At 38.7% G+C, this 21,468-nt stretch overlaps 1 pseudogene; it reads left to right on the top strand.

Moving 5' to 3' along the window:
- The first annotated feature begins 20,405 nt into the window (after positions 1–20,405).
- On the top strand, positions 20,406–20,940 carry LOC129151432 (60S ribosomal protein L23a-like; annotated as a pseudogene).
- Positions 20,941–21,468: the final 528 nt, after the last annotated feature.

The raw sequence follows: 21,468 nt of genomic DNA, 5'->3' as shown, positions 1-21,468 counted from the left end.
TTTCTTTCTGCTGATGTGTTGAGAAGAAAGTTCATTAACATAAAGGTTCTCGATTTGGGTGATGTGTGTATGAATCCTCTAAAGATATACTTTTAGATAAAACAATTGGAGTGTAGAGAGGAAAATGAGAGTGAAATTAAATAGGAACAATAGGCACAGTATGTATTTTTATCATTCTAACTGTGTGACCTTGTAAACATTACTAAATTTCTCTGGGTCTGTTTTTTTTTTTTTAATCTTTATTGTTGAAAGTATTACATATGTCCCCTTTTCCCCCCATTGTCCTCTCCCAGCCTGCCCCTGCCGCCCCCCCCCCCCCCACTCCCTACCTCAGCCCTGGCCTTTCACCCCTCACCCCATTGTCTGTGTCCATTGGTTATGTTTATATGCATACAAGTTCTTTGGTTGACCTCTGCCCACCCCCGTCCATCCTCCCCTGCCTTCCCTCTGAGGTTTGACTGGTCTGTTCGATGATTATATGTCTCTGGATCTATTTTTGCTCATCAGTTTATGTTGTTCATTATATTCCACAAATGAGTAAGATTCTGACTGGCTTATTTGGCTTAGCTTAGCATAATGCTCTCCAGGTCCATCCATGCTGTTGTAAATGGTAAGAGCTCTTTCTTTTTTACAGCAGTATAGTATTCCATTGTATAGATGTACCACGGTTTTTTAATCCACTCGTCTGCTGATGGGCACTTAGTGGGTCTGTTTTTGTTGGTAAAAAAAAATAAGCACTTTGGCAATTTAATTATGAGCTGATTTCCTACTCTAAAATTCAAAGGTACTAAAGTTCTAGAAACTTGATATCAACATGTAAGGAGACTTTCATAGACTGCAACAAAAACTTTTCTTTGATTTTAGAGAGGGAAGAGGGTGAGAGAGAGGGTAAGGAGTTGTTCCTCCCATCAAGAAGCAATTGATTCTCCGCTGGCCTCTACCAGCAGGAAGCCCTGCAAATGCCAAATGCCCATACCAGTTGTGTTACCATTGCCACCAGTGTTCTACGATTGAGGTGAGCTTCACTACCTCCTAAGTGGACTTGTATTGCTGTTGACAAAAACTTGATCGTCTTGGAGAACATTGAATATCAGAGTAAAAAGACCTTGGAGGACAAAACGGAGGTCATGGCTGACTGCGTGACCTGCCCCTTCTTTCTCTTCACCTGGCTGGGCAATGGCAGACACCCTGCCCCTGGCCACTCAAACTGAGCAGGTCCCTGCTAGCACCACAGACCAGGTAGCTGCAGATTTGACTGCTCAGCAGACATTGGATATTTATGTTATTGAAATGGACACTACTCCCCTTTCTTATGGTGCCATAATCACACCTTCTCCAGATGCCAGGATGAGATTCCTGCCAGTTTGTCAAAACCAATACAGCGTGGAGCATAAGCACCCTGTAGTCCCTCCACCGGCCCACTGGCATTGAAAGACCACTGCCTTACCTCAGATCATCCCATTGGCCTCCATACACCTCAGCCCACCTTAGGGAATGCTGATGGTGAGCAGAAAGGAACCTCTTTCCCTAGTGCTCCTGCTAGCAATGGACTATCCCTTCTGGCTTCTGCAGTCACTTGTGCTCCAGTAGACAGCACATCTGCAAATGTCAACCCTGCCATGGAGACTGAGGCTATGACACCACTCCTTCCCAGGCTGTCCTTTTCCATTTTCCCCTGTCTCCAGGGATATCCACTCCCCATTGTCCACAGCACCTCCTAATTCTGATAGTTCCCCACCCAATGGCAGCATTCCCTCAGCTGATGTCTCCACCCAGTTAGCTAAAAAGTTAGTGAGCAGAGGAACCCAAGTTTCCGACCCTCCCTTGGGCCCAGGGACCACCTCATAGCCCACATCTGGGGCCAGTGATAGCCAGCAGCCTAAAAACACTTTAATGTTGGAAAAAAAGTGATTGCTCCAGCACAAGGTATGGGCCTAACTTCTTCTCCAGCTGCAGGTCAGCCTGCCAGGGGCAGCATAACACACTCAGGTAGTGCAGGTTTGCAACTGCCAGATTCTACTTTTGATACCACTGGCAACGCTCAGCTGGCCATTGGTGACAACCCATGTATTCTCCCCATTGACACATCCACTACTGCTGGCATTAGAGTTATCTCCAAGGTGCCTAACACTGGGGACAGTCGCTCACTGTTAACCAGTACATATCAGGCCCACTTGTGGTTATGGGTCCTGTAGCTCCCCTGGATGGTGGAAGCTATGGGGTTAAATGTCCATCCCAGGCCCCACTCATTCACAAGCATTCAGAGCATCAATATTAGAGATGGACTTGGGAAGTCATGAAGCTGCTAGACATAGAAACTGACAAATGCCCCATTTAAATGGCAAAGTGATCATTCTGTATCTAAAAAGTGAAATGTGGCTCTAGCTGGTTTGGCTCAATGGATAGAGCATTGGCTGTGGACTGAGGGATTCCGGGAAGGGCACATGCCTGGGTTCTGGGCTTGATCCCCAGTAGGGGGCGTGCAGGAGGCAGCCAATCAATGATTATATCTCATCATTGATGTGTCTATCTCTCCCTTCATCTCTGAAATCAATAAAAACATATGAAAAAGACATGAAAAAGAGCTCTAAGTCCCTAATCATCAGAGTGATGCAAATTCAAACAACAATGAGGCATTACCTCACACCTGCCAGAATGGCTACCATCAACAAATCAACAAACAGCAAGTGCTAGGAGGATGTGGAGAAAAGGGAATCTTAGTACACTGCTGGTGGGAATGCAGACTGGTACAGCCTCTATGGAAAACGGTATGCCGTTTCCTCAAAAAATTAAAATTAGAACTGCCATTGGACCCAGTGATCCCACTTCTAGAAATGTATCCTAAAGATCCTGAAACACCAATCAGAAAGAGTATATACACCTCTATGTTCATAGCAGCACTATTTACAATAGCTAAGATTTGGAAACAGTCCAAGTGCCCATCAGTAGATGAGTGGATAAAAACTATGGTACATTTACACCATGGAATACTTTGCAGCTACAAAAAAGAAGTCTCTCTTACCCTTTGAGACAGCATGAAGGGACCTGGAGAGTATTGTGGTAAGCAGTGATGGCGAACCTATGACACGCGTGTCAGCACTGACACTCGTAGCCATTTCTGATGACACGCGGCCGCTGAGGCGGCCCATGCCAAGGATGAAACATTTGCTGCTCCTGAGGATGAAACATTTGCGAAATAATCTTTTTTCCTCAAAGTGACACACTACCCAAGTTATGCTCAGTTTTTTGGCGAAGTTTGACATACCAAGCTCAAAAGGTTGCCCATCACTGGTGGTAAGCGAAATAAGCCAGTCAGAGAAAACATCACATGATCTCACTTATATGTGGAATCTAATGAATAAAATGAACTGATGAACAAAATAGATCCAGACACATAGAAACATGGGACAGATTGACTAATCCCAGAAGAGGAGATTAACCAAAGAATTTATATGCATATATTCATAACCTATGAACATAGACAATAGTGTGGTGAAGGCCTGAAGGTATGCAGGTGCGGAGTGGATAGGGTCAATGGGGGAAAAAAGGGACATCTGTAAAACTTTCAACAATACCCACTGCATGGGAGAACATATTTGCCAATGCTATTTCAGATAAGGGTTTAATCTCCAACATTTACAGGGAACTCATACAACTTAACAAAAGGAAGATAAACAATCCAATAAAAAAATGGGCAAAGGACATAAGTAGACACTTTTCAAAAGAGGACATACAGAAGGCCGAGAGACATATGAAAACATGCTCAAAGTCACTAATCACCTGAGAGATGCAAATCAAAATGACAATGAGATACCATCTCACACCTGTCAGAATGGCTATCATCAACAAATCAACAAACGACAAATGTTGGCAAGGATGTGGAGAAAAACGAACACTTATGCACTGCTGGTGGGAATGCAGACTGATGCAGCCACTGGGGAAAACAGTATGGAGTTTCCTCAAAAAACTAAAAATGGAGCTCCCATTTGACCCAGTGATTCCACTTCTAGAAATATATCCCAAGAAACTAGAAACACCAATCAGAAAGGATATATGCACCCCTATGTTCATAGCAGCACAACTTACAATAGTTAAGATTTGTAAACAGCCTAAGTGCCCATCAGCAGATGAGTGGATTAAAAAACTGTGGTACATCTACACAATGGAATACTATGCTGCTATAAAAAAGAAGGAACTCTTACCATTTGCAGCAGCATGGATGGAACTGGAGAGCATTATGCTAAGTGAAATAAGCCAGTCAGAGAAAGATAAATATCACATGATCTCACTCATATGTGGAATATAATGATCAACATAAACTGATTGAACAAAAACAGATCCAGAGACAGAGAAGCATCGATCAGATTGTCAAACCTCAGAGGGAAGGTAGGGGAGGGTGGGGGTCAGAGGGAGAGATCAACCAAAGGACTTGTATGCATGCATATAAGCCTAACCAATGGATGCAGACACCAGGGGGGTGAAGGCATGATCGTACGTGGGGTGGGGGGCAGTGTGTATGTGTGGGGAAGGACACATTATGTAATACCTTAATCAGTAAAGAAAGAAAAAAATAGATTCAGAGACAAATGGCGGGGGCGGGGGTTAGAGATCAACCAAAGGACTTGCATGCATGTATATTAGCATAACCAATGGACACAGACACTGGGGCAGTGGGGGCTTGCCCCTGGGGGTGGGAGTGGCGGGGGGGGGCAGGGGAGTCAATCAGGGAAAAAGGAGACATATGTAAAACTTTAAACAATAAAAAATAAAATAAAAATAAAACACACAGTTACCTGGAAAAATAAATAAATTGGATGAACATAAAAAACAAACTTTCAACAATAAATATAAAGTTTTTAAAAAATGGACTTCTCCCTGTTTCCTCAGGGCTTAATTTACCATGGAATACTGTTGATAAATGATTAATAAGTAATTGATTAATTAAAATCATGATAAATCCTAAAAATAAAAAGTATACCATGCCATATATATATATATATACACATATATGTATGTATATATATATATATATATATATTCAGATATATATATATATAGGACATATAAGATATAAATAAATTTAATGTATGAAATAATATTTTATAATTCAAAACACCTTTTAAAAATGAAGCCATATTCAGTCTAACTTATAAATATTTGCTAATTCTGTAGAAACAATTTTCCTTGATTTTTTATATGATCTTGCTATTATGAGTAAAGACAATGATATCTGAGGGACAAAATAGGAAACTGATTTCCCACTCCTGAGCAAGCATAACTAACTAGTTTAGCTTCAAACCCAAGGTAAAAGTATAATATTGACTTTTTCTTCCTGCTGTTTTACTCTGGAGCAGCTGTTTTCTGCTTTTACCAGTTGTATGTAGCCATCTATCATGGTCAGTAATCTCCAACAAAATAAGAAGAGCAAAAATATAAAGAGGCAAGTGATTCACCACTAGTCCTGATGCCAGCTGGAAGGGAAAAAGCCATTTCGGACTTGGAGCTAGCAGGCACAATAGCACATTATTCCCAAGGGAGCTATGACTTGAAATTTCTGAATGGGCTTACCACCAGTCTCAGCTGGCAGCCTACTGTGCATGCTCAGGCATGCAAATTTTTCAAATATCCTTCCCTTCCTCCTTCCCCGCCCTCCCTCCCCCCCCCCCCCCCTGTATTGGGACAGTTCCTGGTGTTTCTATAATCATCAAAAAACAAGGCTAGATTTTCACCCACTGATTTAATGCTTCTCACTATGAGAGTATAAAACTCCCTGCTACTCTCTTACAGAAGGCCTTTCTCTTTCTCAAATACGAGGCCCCACATATAGGGTGACACATCTGATTGCCAGTAATGAGTACTGAGAATAACAAATTACAGGCTTTGATAGTCATATAAAAGGAAGCAAGAAGGCCACCATCCCAGCCACTGTATGGTGTGGCGTGTGGGTAAAACAAGGGCTACTTGGGCAGAATCCCGCATTCCAGTTAGAGACGGCCCCGTTGGGAATGAGACCACCTAGCAGACTTGACCATACACAAAAGGTTACTAGGGAGAACCAGTTATGCTCTGGTCCTCCATAGAAAGAAAAGGGCACGGAACTAATAACAGCCGTTGTTATTGTGTCCTATAATTAAATGTCATTCACATGTTTCTAAAGGACTATGAAGAACACATTGTCCATATAGGACATTTTCCACAATGAGCTGTGAATGTTGCCCTTGCAACGAGCGATAAAGGGGGACATGAAGAAATAAAATATGCTTTTCCAGACAACACCCCCTTTCCCTAAGAGGGGAAAAAAGGAATTTTTTGTGGCAAACATATTGGAGACATTGTTAAAGAACAGTTCCTCTCCGCATAAAGGTTACCTCTGTAAAACTGCCAAGGTCAGTGCCCTGGTGGGTTATCTGCCAACGAAGTGCCAGTTGTGAAATCTATACTGTGGCAGGCATGGAGGCGAGCTTCTCTCTCCCACCATCTGCATGAATCACCACCGTTCTTTGCTCCTTTGTACCAGAGTTGCCACTTTTCCCACTCTCTGCGCCCTCCTCATTGAGGGGATCTCCTTCCTCACATGTGAGCTGAATGTGCCGTTGTCTGCCAGGAAGCCAGGCTTGCTGAATGCTGATTTCATGGAAGTCATTCAAGAGAGGCAAACAGTAGTTTCCCAAGTGATCTAAAATAAAAAGTGACCTTAAAAGGCACAAAGTGCTCTACTTGGTGCATGCTGCAGCATTGGTGTTATTTTTAAAAATTATTTTAAAATTACTTTATATTGAATTGATAGGGGTGGCATTGGTTAATATAATTATATAGGTGTCAGGTATACAGTTGTGCAATACACCATCTGTGTATTGTATTGTGTATTTACCCCAAGTCAAATCTCCTTCCATTACCACTTATCACCCCTTTCCCCTTTCCTGCTTGTCCCCATTCCCCCTTCCCTCTAGCAATCATTGTACTGTTGTTTGTGTCTATGAGTTTTTCTTTTATTTTCTTTGCATAATCCCTTTACCCTTCCCACCCCTTTCCTCTCCTGACAGGTATCAGTCTGGAGAAGAGGAATATACACTGAGTGGCCAGATTATTATGATCTCTGAACGCATAATAATCTGGCCACTCAGTGTGTGTGTGTGTGTGTGTGTGTGTGTGTGTGTGTGTATACACAGAATTTGTTCATGATAGATACATGGACACGTATTTGTATATGTTTTTGTTTCTAAACTTTGGGAGTATTTTAAATGGCTTTGTCTTTTTTTTTATTGATTTTTTTTTTTTTTTTACAGAGAGGAAGAGAGAGGGATAGAGAGTTAGAAACATCGATGAGAGAGGAACATCGATCAGCTGCCTCCTGCACACCTCCTACTAGGGATGTGTCCGCAACCAAGGTACATGCCCTTGATTGGAATCGAACCTGGGACCTTTCAGTCTGCAGGCCGATGCTCTATCCACTGAGCCAAACGTATCAGGACTGGCTTTGTCTTTTTTAATCCAATGACATTGTTTCCCTTTTAAAGTTGCATGAGAAAAGTGCATCTTCAAACTAGCTGTTCCAATTTTTTAGTCTCTTCTCTGGTATATTCAGACCACTTAATATCCCATGTCTAGGGTCTGATACAGTGCGGAATTAGATTTCATTTCTTTTACTTTGACATGTAAGATGGAAGGAGCAATTAAATATAAGAACGCAAGTGTTCAATGAAAGATATTCTCCCAATACATAAAATGTCCCCATTGTCATTTGGATATTGTATTACTTTCTGAAGTCCTCAAAAGTAAAAAAATCTAGCATATGTCATTTCTATCTATGACCCTTTTGACATTTATTTAAGTTATTTTTATGTTAAGGCAGGAATTTACAGGAATTAAAAAATGATTAGGTAATTGCTAGTAAACAGCTCCTAAAGGCAAACTATCTCTCATCTTTAGGTCACCTATCATTAGGTGTATTGTGGTTTGATAAGGTCACAGAGAAAATACTGCCTGGTGATTATTTATGACTTGTTTTTATAGGACAGAGTGGAGGATTTCAGGTTATATTTTGAATAGTACATGGTCAGATACAGTTCTTTTTTTTATTTTTTAAAATATTACATATAGTAGTACATATATCTCCCTTTTCTCCCCCATTGACCTCCCCCGAGGCCTCCCCTACCTCCTGTCGCATGCCCTCAACTCCCCCCCGCCCCCCCCAGTGTCTTGTGTCCATTGGCCGTGCTTATATGCATGCACACAAGTCCTTTGGTTGATCTCTTCCCCCTCCCCAACGCTCCCCAGCCTTCCCGCTGTAATTTGACAGTCTGTTCGGTGTTTTACTGCCTCTGTATCTATCTTTTTGTTCATCAGGTTATAATGTTCTTTATTATCCATAAATGAGTGAGATCATGTGCTATTTTTCTTTCATTGCCTGGCTTATTTCACTTAACATAATGCTCTCCAGGTCCATCCATGCTGCTGCAAATGGTAAGAATTCCTTCTTTTGCCGAAACCGGCTTGGCTCAGTGGATAGAGCGTCAGCCTGCGAACTCAAGGGTCCCAGGTTCGATTCCAGTCAAGGGCATGTACCTTGGTTGCAGGCACATCCCCAGTAGAGGGTGTGCAAGAGGCAGCTAATCGATGTTTCTCTCTCATTGATGTTTCTAACTCTCTATCCCTCTCTCTTCCTCTCTGTAAAAAAATAAAAAATAAATTATTTTTTTAAAAAAAAGAATTCCTTCTTTTTATAGCAGCGTAGTATTTCATTGTGTAGATGTACCACAGTTTTCTAATCCACTCATTTGCTGATAGGCATTTAGGCTGTTTCCAAATCTTAGCTATGGTGAATTGTGCTGCTATGAATATAGGGGTGCATATATCCTTTCTGATTGGTGTTTCTAGTTTCTTGGGATATATTCCTAGAAGTGGGATTACTGGGTCAAATGGGAGCTCCATTTTTAGTTTTTTGAGGAAACTCCATACTGTTCTCCACAGTGGCTGCACCAGTCTGCATTCCCACCAGCAGTGCACGAGGGTTTCTTTTTCTCCACATCCTCACCAGCTCTTGTCGTTTGTTGATTTGTCGATGATAGCCATTCTGACAGGTGTGAGATGGTACTGCATTGTCGTTTTAATTTTCATCTCTCAGATGATTAGTGACTTTGAGCATGTTTTCATATGTCTCTCAGATACAATTCTTGAAAACCATTGAAAACACAGATTTCTTGTAATGAAAACCATCCCTTAGTATATCTTAATATCAATTAATTGTCTATAGTGTGTTAACACAAAAGCTATGTCCAATTTTTAAATATTGTTCTGTTTAAAATGTTATCTTCTCCCATATTTATGATAAATTTTAAAAGAATCAAGATAGCCGAGACCGGTTTGGCTCAGTGGATAGAGCGTCGGCCTGCGGACTGAGAGGTCCCGGGTTCGATTCCGGTCAAGGGCATGTCCCTTGGTTGCAGGCACATCCCCAGTGGGGGTTGTGCAAGAGGCTGCTGATCGATGTTTCTCTATCATCGATGTTTCTAACTCTCTATCCCTCTCTCTTTCTCTCTGTAAAAAGTCAATAAAATATATTTTAAAAGAATCAAGATAAGCTAATTTTTCATGAGAGAAACATATTTATTGAAAAATTTAATGCACAGCTGACAATATATTGTAAATTGTGACCAAGACAGCTATTAAGACATGAAATATCCATGTTAGTAATGTGATTCCACTACAGACATTTTTCGGATGCTATTCCCCATTTCATTAATGAAGCTATAGAGGTCACCAAAATGAAATCCAATAGGAAGTTGGATACTCAGAATCTGTCATGGGGGAAAAGACTTAGTGTAGCCTGCCTGTGCAGCTCAGCCCAGATCGACAGACAACTAAGAGCTGTTTGGCCCTCTGGTAGCAATCTTGGCACAGATTTGGAAGGTTGAATGGAGATGAATTCCTAAAGACTCCCAACTGCTTAGGTGGGGGGCTCTTTGCAGAAGAGGAATGAGATACAAGGATTACAATTACAGAATGAGGGAACTGGATATTTTGAGGCTTCTCCTCAGGATGGAAACATAAGTCAGTTCCCAGCAGACAGGATATTCTATCATTGGATTTAAATGAAAACAAAGGAGTCCTCAACATACATTTAAAATATTAATTTCCTTCAAACAAAGAGCATTTATGTTAGTCTTCTAAGACATTTAAAGACAGTTATGCTTCTATCTTGAGTGTCCTCAGGTCTAAGATATGAATTTTCCTTTCAAACTAATTTTAATTGGAAATTACACAGATATTTGATATTTGGTCCTAATGCTATAAAGATCTAGGTGGTAACCTATTGATTTTCAAATATCATGTTCTAGATTAAGCAACCCTTGTCCAGTTCATATATTTTGGAAAATACATATAAAATAAAAGTCATAACCAATCAAAAATTCTAGAATAAAAATGTATTTCCCTGTGTAACAATGTTTTTCCTTAAGGCAGATTAGCAATATGCACTCCTATTATCCATAAGGAAGCCACAAAAGTCTATTGAGTACTTAGACTATGGCTAGTCTGAACTGACATGTAATATAAATTAAAAAAATACCAGATTTTGAATATATATGAGAAAATAATAAAAATATCTTAATAAGGTTTTTATATTAATTACATGTTGAAATTATATTTTAGATGTGTTGTATTAAAATATTATATTAAAATTAATTTCACTTGTTTATTTTTACTTTAAAAATGTGGCTAATAGAACATTTGAAATTACATATGTGGTTCACCTGGTGCATCTCTTAGATAGTGCTGGTATATACATATAGTTATAATTACCGTATTTTCCAGCGTATAAGACGACTGGGCATATAGAAGATTTTCCTGGGTTAAAAAGTCGTCTTATACGCCGGAAAATACGGTAATAGTCAAGATAGAAGCAAATCCTGAGAAAAGCACTTGAATTTTTTTTTTTTTTTTTTTGCCCAGTCCATTTTTTATGTTTTATGTAGCCTACAGAGATATTTCATCTAGGAAAACATATGAGGATCATGTTAGGCAGAGGTATTTGACATCCAAAAGATGGCCCTCAACATCAGCAGTATTGCTGTGATCACCAGGAAAGAAGGGTCCTTAACACATGAGGTGATGGACATACTAATTTAACCTAAACCCCAAAGTGGAAAAAAGGCTGGGACCACGAGCACATCACAACACAAAATACAATTCATTGCATGGAAGCATTCCTTTAAGATGTAACACACCACATTACAAAATATTGAACTTACTATTTCTTACTCTCAGTAGAAAGCTTTGTCTATTTCTAGATTCTACAATTTAAAATGGAGGAATACAAAACCTTTCCATTGGTTTGGTGCCCACATCATTAAATATTTGGCAAATCAGGTAATTTTTTCAAATAATTTGTCTTTTTTAGTTGAAGCCTTTTATTGTCTTCGAAATCAAATGAACAGTCTCCCCCTTTATGTCCCACAGCACTTGTTTTGTTAATGGACATTACATGAATGAGCATCAGTTCATAAAAGAGACTAGACTAGGAAAAAAATTCTTCCCTTTTTATAGGATAGGTTTTGATTATTATTATTATAGTTTCTTTATACATAAGAAAAAAACTAACCAGTTACTAATGTATGTCCAATTCTTAAAGATGGATGTAATGTGATGTATTATGTTAACAGCTTTCTATACTTACTAAATACATATCACAACTTTGTACATAAGTTTTGTCCTCATTTTACAAAGAAGAAAACTGGAGACAAGAGATAGCAAATAGTGTGTCTATATTCACACAGCCTGTGGGAGAAAGGAAGGCATATCTGACTCCAGATTGGTCCCTTTTAGTCACGTAACTGCACTACCTATCAGTGTATGAATTGTGTGCACCAAGGCCAGATGGTGCATATGTTTGAAATTTGCAAAATATTTCATCCATCTAGTGAAAATCATGAACAAGAGAAGGACATGCTTAGTCATCCTTTAATATAAAAATGTCCTCAAACAGAACAAGAACCTTGATAAAAATACATAGCTCACAACAACATGTTTTATTTTTGTTTTTTAACAGAATAACAAATCTAAGAACCCAGAAAATACATGTAGTTAAAAAGCATGGAGCCGCCCTAGCCTTAGCCAGTTTGGCTGAGTGGATAGAGCATCAGCTCTTAGATTGAAGGGTCCCAGGTTTGATTCTGACTCCAGTCAAAGGGCATGTACCTTGGTTTCAGGCTTGATCCCTTGTGAAGGAGGCAATCAATCCAATGTGTCTCTCTCACATTGATGTTTCCCTCTCTGTCTCTCTCCCCCTCCCTTCCACTTTCTCTAAAAAGCAATGGAAACATATTCTCAGGTGAGAATTAACAAAAGCATGGGACTATAGGTAAGTTATCAACTTAAAATTTGTCTTTCCCTATAAGTATCAAGTGATTTGGAAAGTATTTCTACCTATAAACTTTAAAAATATTTATGTCTGACCTGCAAATAATAATGTATAAATGTCATATGATTTTTGCCTTCAAGTACTGCTTTCATGCATTTTTTTCTTTGAGAATACCTGCTAAAATTGGCTTTGGAATGCATTTTTTTTTTCCTTTCAGCCATGGAATCCATCTGTTTTCTTACACAAAGCCAGGGGAAATTAACAGAAAACACTATGATGGAATTTCTTTAGAATGCATAGAGAATATTTCTGATCATTTCTGAATTTGCTATTTTTAAACAAATATACCTGGCTTAATATAAATTAACAGCTGGTCAGTGCATGACACAATAAAATAATAAATTCCACCCACAAACTAACAGATTGCATTTTAGGTACTGAAAAAAAGAAGTTAAATTCACTAATTAATTTTAATGTCAGGAAAATAATTTTAGCATCTTTTTAAAAGATTGTATTAAATGCATTTTCAGGTAAATAAAATTAAGTTTGACAGATATATTCTTATGTATGTATATATTAATCTAAATTAAAGTGTGAGTGCCTTCATGATTCTAAATTGTTTTCAGTAGTTTCATGTTTATTACCTCCATTCTCCATCTATCCCATCCTCTGCCATTAAATTATATGTTCTTTTAATATATATTCCATGCCTTTTTAAATTTATTTTTAACCATCTGTAACATAAGGAATTTATGTATTTGGTCTCTGCCCCATGATCCTAGATGATAAGGGTAAGATGAATATCCTTTGTATTAATAACTAGAGGCCCGATGCACAAAATTCATGCAAGAGCAGGCCTTCCTTCCCCTAGGTGCCGGCACTGGCTTCCCTCTGGTACCCGGGATCCAGGCTTACCTCACAGCCTGGGCTTCGTCCGGTAGGACATCTGGTCTAATTAGCTTTTATTATAGACAAGCCCCTTTTAATCATACCTGAGTTTATGTAAATGGGGTGACTTTTGGAGAATGTAGGTGGTTGGCAGAGGACCCAAGCATGTAATTAGAGAGTGGAAATTTCAGCCCTGCTCCTTACTTCCAGGGAGAGGAGAAGGGCTGGAGATGGACTTAATCATCAATTGCCAGTGACTTAATCAGTCCCGCCTGTGTAATGCAACCTCCATAAAAATCCTAAATGAAGGGGTTTTGAGAGCTGGGTTAGAGACCACATGAAGGGGCTCTGGGAAGGTGTCACATCCAGAGAGGGCATGGAAGCTCCATGCCCCTTCATCATGCCTTGCTCCATGCATCTCTTCCTTTCTTTGCTCTTGAGTTGTATCCTCTTAAAAAGATAAGAAATAGTAAGTAAAACACTTTTCTTAATTCTGTGGACTGTTCAGCAAATTATCAACCCCAGAGGGTGGTTGCATTTGGTCAGAAGTACTGAAGGCCTGGACTTCAGGTTGACATATGAGGTGAGATACAAACTTGTAGGACTCAGCTCTTTCACCTGTTGTATCCGCACTAACTCTGGGTAGTTAGCGTCAGAAGAGAAACTGTTTTCTTTTTTCTTTTACTATTTCACTCTATAAGAATAAAAATACCTGCCTGCAAATGTTTGAATGAATGCATGTATGAATGACTGACTGAAGCAAAACACAAACAATAAGGAAAACAAGTGTAAACCCAAAAATGGAAGAAAATTTTAAATTTATGCTAAACATTTTTGGACAATAGAAAATCAACTCAAAGAATATAAAATATGAAATTAAACATTACAATCAGTTTTAAATTTTTTCTCCAGTCCTCTGGCAAATATAATTTTCCTTTTTTGAATTATCTTAGTATTTTTACTTGTTTTTAGAGTTCTTTTTTCAAAAACCTGACCCAACCCCAGTAAGAGAGTGGAATAAAATGAACCTTGCCTTTCTACTCTGTGGGGTGGAGGTGAACAAGAAAACATAATTCCAAAATTCAATATTGCTCATTATTTACTCTTCTATGCTTTACTTTTTTAAAGATAATAGTAGCTTCAGTAAAGTCTGTATTTTAAATATCGGATCATTTATCTAGGCAATTTATTAACTTAAGGAGAATTAGCATTTTTATGCATTAGTTCCTTCTAGTCTAGAACATAGAAATGCACTTCCATTTGTTCAATAATTCTAGACTTCTTGGGTATGAGTGTCTCTGAAAAGTTATTTTTATAATTCTTCAGATAAATTGCACACATTTTATATTCAATATATTCCTACCTACATTATCTTTTTAGCTCTCATTGAGAATATCTATTTTTTAATTTGTAGTTCCTTAGATTTCTTTTACCCATTCTTTCATTTTTTATGTTTTAAATCACTTCGTTTTAGTTATATACTACTAAATTTGTGCATGGGGGGTGGTGTCCCTTAGCCCAGCCTGCACCCTCTCCAATCTGGGACCCCTCGGGGGATCGGGCCTAAACCAGCAGTCGGACATCCCTCTCGCATTCCGGGACCGCTGGCTCCTAACCACTCAGCCTGCCTGCCTGCCTGATCGTCCCTAACCACTCTGCCTGCTGGCCTGCTAGCCCTCAACTGCCCCCCCAGCTGGCCTGATCACCCCCAATTGCCCTCCCCTCCTGGCCTGAGTGCCCCTAACTGCCTCTGCCTCTGCCCCGCCACCATGGCTTTGTCCGGAAGGACGTCTGGAAGGTCTCCTGGTCTAATTAGCATATTACCCTTTTATTAGTATAGATATTAATAGATAATATTACTTAATAATTAACAGATTAGTTAAAACAATTCAAAAGTATCAGTATGCTAATATGGATTATCTTAGTCCTGTTAAATTATTAGATATCTTCTCTGTATTTCTTTAAAAATTATTCACTGTGTTGCCTGTTTTCTTTGTTTTGGTGTATGTTTCTCCTGAAAAATGAGAAGTGGTTACCTTTATAATTATACTATGCCTTTGCATATTAAACACTTTTTCCTGTTGGGCAATATATTTCTAAATTTCTTTCTTAAAATATTAATATATTTTATTTGTACTCCCCATTTCTATATCCACTCGATTTTAGTTAATTCTAATATTTTTAGTTTTTCCATTTGTGCTGATATAGTTATACCTACATTAACTGATTTAACAGACATGTTTTAAATTTCAGTTACAGTTTACATTCAATATCATTTTATACTAGTTTCAGGTGTTCAGCATAGTGGTTAGACAATCATATACTTTACAAAGTGGTCCTCGATATTTCCAGTACCCAGCTGGCACCACACATAATTATATTATTATTGACTGAATTTCTTCTGCTGTATTTTACATCCCTCTGACTATTTTGTAATTACCAATTTGTACTTCTTAATCCCATCACCGTTTTCACCCAGCCCCCACCCCCACCCCTCCTCTTTGGCAACCATCAGTCTTTAACAGGCATTTTTTATTTTCAATAAATAAAATTTATGTAATGGACGAATTTGCAGCATTTCCCACTTTCTTTCTCCGTCGCCTCCTAATGTTTTTTTTTATATCATTTTCTTTCCTACCTTCTAATTTTTTCTTTGATTATGTTGTGGTTATCAATACTAGTTGCCCATTAAAGTCACCTGTGGAGATTTAAAAAAATATCGATGACCAGGCTCCAGGCAAGAACTATTAATGGTGAATCTATGGGTTTGGGGCACTGGTAGGCTTTCCACAGGTGGTTCTAGTACTACGAGGTCAGGCTTGAGAAGGACTGAGTCACATGATGATTTTATGTTACCATTTTCATTCATTCTGCCCATTCAGGTTCCATCACTAATGCCTCACCATTTCTTTCCATTACTCTTCCACAAAAAGGCAAATGACTCAGTAGGATTTTTTGTGTTGTTTTTTTTTTCATAATTTCTGCTTTTCATGATGATTAAAGTCTGACAGTTTTCCAGTGTTTCATGGCAACATTTTCAGGTGAGGGTTTTGCTTTTGTGAATTTATTTTTCTGTTCCATTTCTTTCATTTTCTTGCAATACGTCCAATGAAACCCTCTACTGGCTCTTCTTTATTTCGTATTTTAAGAAAGTGAGCTTTTTCCTGGGAAACAGAATTACACTGAGACCAGGCTTCCTGGACATGCAACCTGAGTGGTGACACAGGTCCTTTGCACAGAAGGGCTCCATGCTTGGTTCAATGCTCAGTTGTCACTGTATCAAAATGTTTAATGATTTTCTCAAAAACTGTTCAACATTTTCATTTTGCCCTGGGCCCTGCAAATTATTTAGTCAGCCCTGCATTGATGGAAGGGAAAGGGAAGTGTTTTATGCCGGCAAGAATTTTCCTTCTGCCAAAACCGGTTTGGCTCAGTGGATAGAGCATCGGTCTGCAGACTGAAAGGTCCCAGGTTCGATTCCGGTCAAGGGCATGTACCTTGGTTGCGGGCACATCCCCAGTGGGGGGTGTGCAGGAGGCAGCTGGTCGATGTTTCTAGCTCTCTATCCCTCTTCCTTCCTCTCTGTAAAAAATCAATAAAATATATTTTAAAAAAAGAAAAAAAAAAGAATTTTCCTTCTGACCCCAATGGAGATGGGCTTTTTCTAACAGTCACCCTCCCACTATGGCTGGAGAGAGTCCTGCTGCCCAGAAATGTGCCTTCTTCATTGTTTGGTACCTGGTGTAGCCTTGGCTCCTCTAACTCTTGGAAAAACATAAGATCAGCATAAGGTCATGAAAACAGATCAGACAGCGCATTTCAATAGCGGCAGATGGGGACCTAGAACAGGGTAAGTCCTGAGGACTTTCTGAAGTCAGCATGCTTGTGAGGTCCTGTTTCCTACTCCTGTTCTGACCACAGCTTCGCCAGCCCTCTCACCTATGTAGGGGCTCAGAAGTTTTGTTGCTGCCTAATTTAAAAAATAAAGAACAAAAAACTCTGGTATCTGCAGTTTTAGTTTTTATTCTCCTATTTCTTTTGAATGGTTTGTAGGAGAAAAAGAAAGCAAATACTTGAGTTTACATGACCATCTTTAAAAGTCTATTAACTTTCTGTGTCTTTATGTTTTACACTAGAGGCCCAGTGCACGAAAATTTGTGCAGTAGGGCAGGGCGGTGGGGGCGGAGGACGGGTCCCTCAGTCCAGCCTGTGCCCTCTTGCAGTCTGGGAGCCCTCGGGGGATATCTGACTGATGGCTTAGGCCCACTCCCCCAAAGCCTCAGTCTGGCCTCCCACTGTGGGAGGTAACCAGTGGGTCAATCAGGGGATGGTGTCAGCAGCAAGAGGCTGGCCCTGTCCCCCATTGCCCCTCCACCACCGCTGGTCACTGCTGTCCCCCAATCACCATCCCCTCCTTCTGCCCGCTGGCACCCACCCACCTTGGCTTGCCTGGCTCTGCCCACTCTCCGGCCCCACCCCCTGCCAACCAGTTGTTCTGCTGTTTGGTCGATTTGCATATTAGACTTTCATTATATAGGATATTTCTTCTGTAGGCAACATATAAACCAATAATTTTTATCTTTTTGTTCTGTTTGTGGGAGTGAGGTAGAGGTTAATGCACATACATTTATTTGTACTGATATGCTTAACTTTATTAATTTTATATTTTAACACATTGCAGACAGATCACGAGAATTCTCGTGTTTTCTGTTCTAAGTCTTGTGGCCAATTATGAGAATTCTTTAAAAAGATATTAGTTTGTAAGAACATGCAATAAATAACTTCAAAATGCAATAGGTATTTAATTTTAAAGTGTGCCTTTAACATTTATGTAAAATGTTTTTTTGTACTCATTCAATAGAAACTTATCTGGCCACTGGGTAAAGCTAGCAATAAAATTACTGGTCTGCAATTGGATGTATATATATCCATCACTTTTTTCTCACTTTCTAGTGACATTTTTATTGCATTTTTCCTCTTAATATACACTTAATATACAGGATTTTAACTCCTACAGCACAATGACTATCTAACTTAACATTTTTATCCAGAAACAAATTTTCTCTATTTGTTTACTACTCCATAAATTAGACATTATTATGGTTGGTAACTTGTGGTAAACCCATGTATTTTGAAATTTCTTAGCTTTTTATTCCTACTTACCTCTCAGATTTTCTTTAGTCTCTGATAGTTTTATTTTTTCTTCTTTTATGCATATATGCATAACCCATGGAGACAGACAATAGGGTGGTGAAGGCCTGGGGGATGGTGGGGGGCAGTCTACAAGGTGTAAATGGGGGTAAAGGGGGACATTTGTAATGCTTTCAACAATAAAGATTTTAAAAATAAATAAAATTTTAAAAAAGAAGTGGTACACATATATAGTGGAATATTACTGGGCCATAAAAATGTGCACTTGTAATAAACTCTTTTGTGGGTTTTTATTTATTTTTAATTTAAAAATATTTCACTTACAATTGACAGTCAATATTATATTAGTTTCAGGTACACCGCATAGTGGTTAGGCATTTATATCACTTATGAAGTGTTCCCCCAATTGTAATACACTCTCTTCAGTTTGCTTGAAAACGTCTTTCAATATTGAGATAGTTTGCCAAGTATATGATTCTCTGTGGATAGTTAACTTTTCTAAGTTCTATTCATTTATTACTTTACCATCCTCTGGTTTTTATTATTGCTTTTGAGAGACCTGTAGTGACATAGCATTACAGGTAAGATGTCTTACCCAGTGGTTTTTGATGACTTTTCTATCTGTGGAGTTTGCTAAGTATTTTATAAATTGGATTTATCCTTATGGGACTTGAGATGCTTTCTGAACCTGAGAATTCACGTCTCTCTTTAATTCTGGGAATTCTCTGCCACTCTCTCTACAAATATACTTCTTCCCATTCTTGTATTTCTACTCTTCCAGAACTCAGAGCAGATGAGTTCTGCTACCCTTTCTCATGCTAGCTTTCATATGCCATGCATTTTCTTCCTTCCTTTCTTCCTTTCTTCTTTCTTCCTTTCTTTCTTTGTTTCTTTCTTCCTTTCTTTCTTCCTTCCTTCCTTCCTTCCTTCCTTCCTTCCTTTCTTTCTTCCTTCCTTCCTTTCTTTCTTTCTTTCTTTCTTTCTTCCTTTCTTCCTTTCATCTTTCTTTCTTTTTTTATTTTATTTCAGGGGAAAAGAGAGAAGGAGAGATAGAAATCATGTGGTTTCACTGATGAGAGGGAATCATTGATTGGCTGCTTCCTGCCTGCCCCACACTGGGGATTGAGCTGCAACCCGGGCATGTGCCCTGACCAGGTATTGAACTGTGACCTCCTGGTTCCTAGGTCGATGCTCAACCACTGAGCCACGACAGCTAGGCTATCATGTATTTTCTATTTTCCTTCTCTTTGTGCCTCCATGTTGAATTCTAAATAATCTCTTTAGATATACATTGTGGTTTCAGTGATTTTAATTTTTACTTCTAAATTTCTAGTTTGTTTCTCAGATTTGCTATATTTTAAATCTTATTGCTTGCCTATTTTGTGGTTTTGTGCTTTTATTTTCTTAAACTTTCTGGTCATTACTATTTCTTGGTCCTTCAGGGTCTAATTTTGCTGCTTGTTTTTTCTTCTGACTTTTGTTCATAGTAGCTTATTTCCTCTTCCTTTTAAAATGTTGAACTATTAGATCATTTTTCTTTTGCATCTAAGAAAATTATGTTGAACTATAGATGAGGATGAATCATTTCAAGACAATTTGTTGTTAACCTATCTTTCCCTAACTTATCTTTAGTATTTTTCATCCCTTTCTCTGCATTATTCTCTCAAAAATTTTCTTAGATCTATTTTCTAATGTAATAATACTTTTTCCAGCTATTTACTCTGCTCTCTAAATCTCCCATTGTTCTCTTTATTGGAATGACTTAATTTTCAATTACAGAAATTTATCAATGTTTCAAATATTTTCAAAAAAAATATGTACTATTTTCACACTGCCTAGGTTTTAAATTTTGTTTCTATTTTAATCCTTATTTAACTTTTAATAAAATATTAGTACATATTTATTGTAGATAGAATATTCATACCCATAGATGGTACTCCTGAAATGTTGTTGTCTTTTTAGTATGAATTCTACCCAATAATTATTTAAGAAAACCCTTTTTACGAAGATGGCGCCGAAAGGTGAGAAGGAAACCCTGCCCCTCCCAAAGCCAAAGCCAAAGCAAAGGCTTTGAAGGCAAAGAAAGCAGTGTTGAAAAGCGTCCACAGCCACACAAAAAAGAAAATCCACACGTCACCCACCTTCCGACGGCCAAAGACACTAAGGCTCTGGAGGCTGCCCAAATATCCTCGGAAGAGCGCACGCAGGAGAAACAAGCTTGACCACTATGCCATCATCAAGTTCCCCCTGACTACCGAGTCAGCCATGAAGAAGATAGAAGACAACAGTACACTTGTGTTCATTGTGGATGTCAAGGCCAACAAGCACCAGATCAAACAGGCTGTGAAGAAGCTCTATGACATTGATGTGGCCAAGGTCAACACCCTGATCAGGCCTGATGGCGAGAAGAAGGCATATGTTCGACTGGCTCCTGACTATGATGCTTTGGATGTTGCCAACAAAATTGGAATCATCTAAACTGAGTCCAGCTGCCTAATTCTAAATATAAAAATTTTACACTGAAAAAAAAAAAAAAGAAGAAATCATGGGAAAGAAGGATTAACTAATCACTTTGAGATTACCTCTTCTGTTACTATACTGCTTCTAATTGAAGCATAGTAATCTCAATCTTGTATAAAACTGCTGTTTGAATTCTCTGCTATTGTTAAATAGTCCCTAGTCCTGTAAACTCTGTCATTATAAACTCTGTCACTTTAAGACAGTCTGTTATTTTGTAAAATACTTTGTTTTTAGTTCAAATAATAGAAAAAGATAAACTTAACTGTCTGACCTTGCAAGCTAGCCATCCAATGTAATAGACTAATACTGATAATAATTAGCCAAGTACAAACTCATTATGTAATCAAGGTTACAACTGTCTGTAACAATAACTCACACAGAGCCCTTTGTAATATCTGCAAACAAAGAGGCTCGAAGAGTATAAATACGGAAAAACTTCCTGGATGGGTTGCTCAGAAATTTGGAAAGAGACACCTCCCTCTGGGCCGAGCGCAATAAATGACACCTAATTAATTGACTCATTAAGGCGTCTTGTATCTCACTCGCTGATT

The sequence above is a fragment of the Eptesicus fuscus genome, chromosome 14 (assembly GCF_027574615.1).
Source record: "Eptesicus fuscus isolate TK198812 chromosome 14, DD_ASM_mEF_20220401, whole genome shotgun sequence".
NCBI classification, from domain to species: domain Eukaryota; kingdom Metazoa; phylum Chordata; class Mammalia; order Chiroptera; family Vespertilionidae; genus Eptesicus; species Eptesicus fuscus.
The sequence above is the reverse complement of the archived record's forward strand: the minus strand, read 5'-3'. Positions and strand labels throughout refer to the sequence as shown.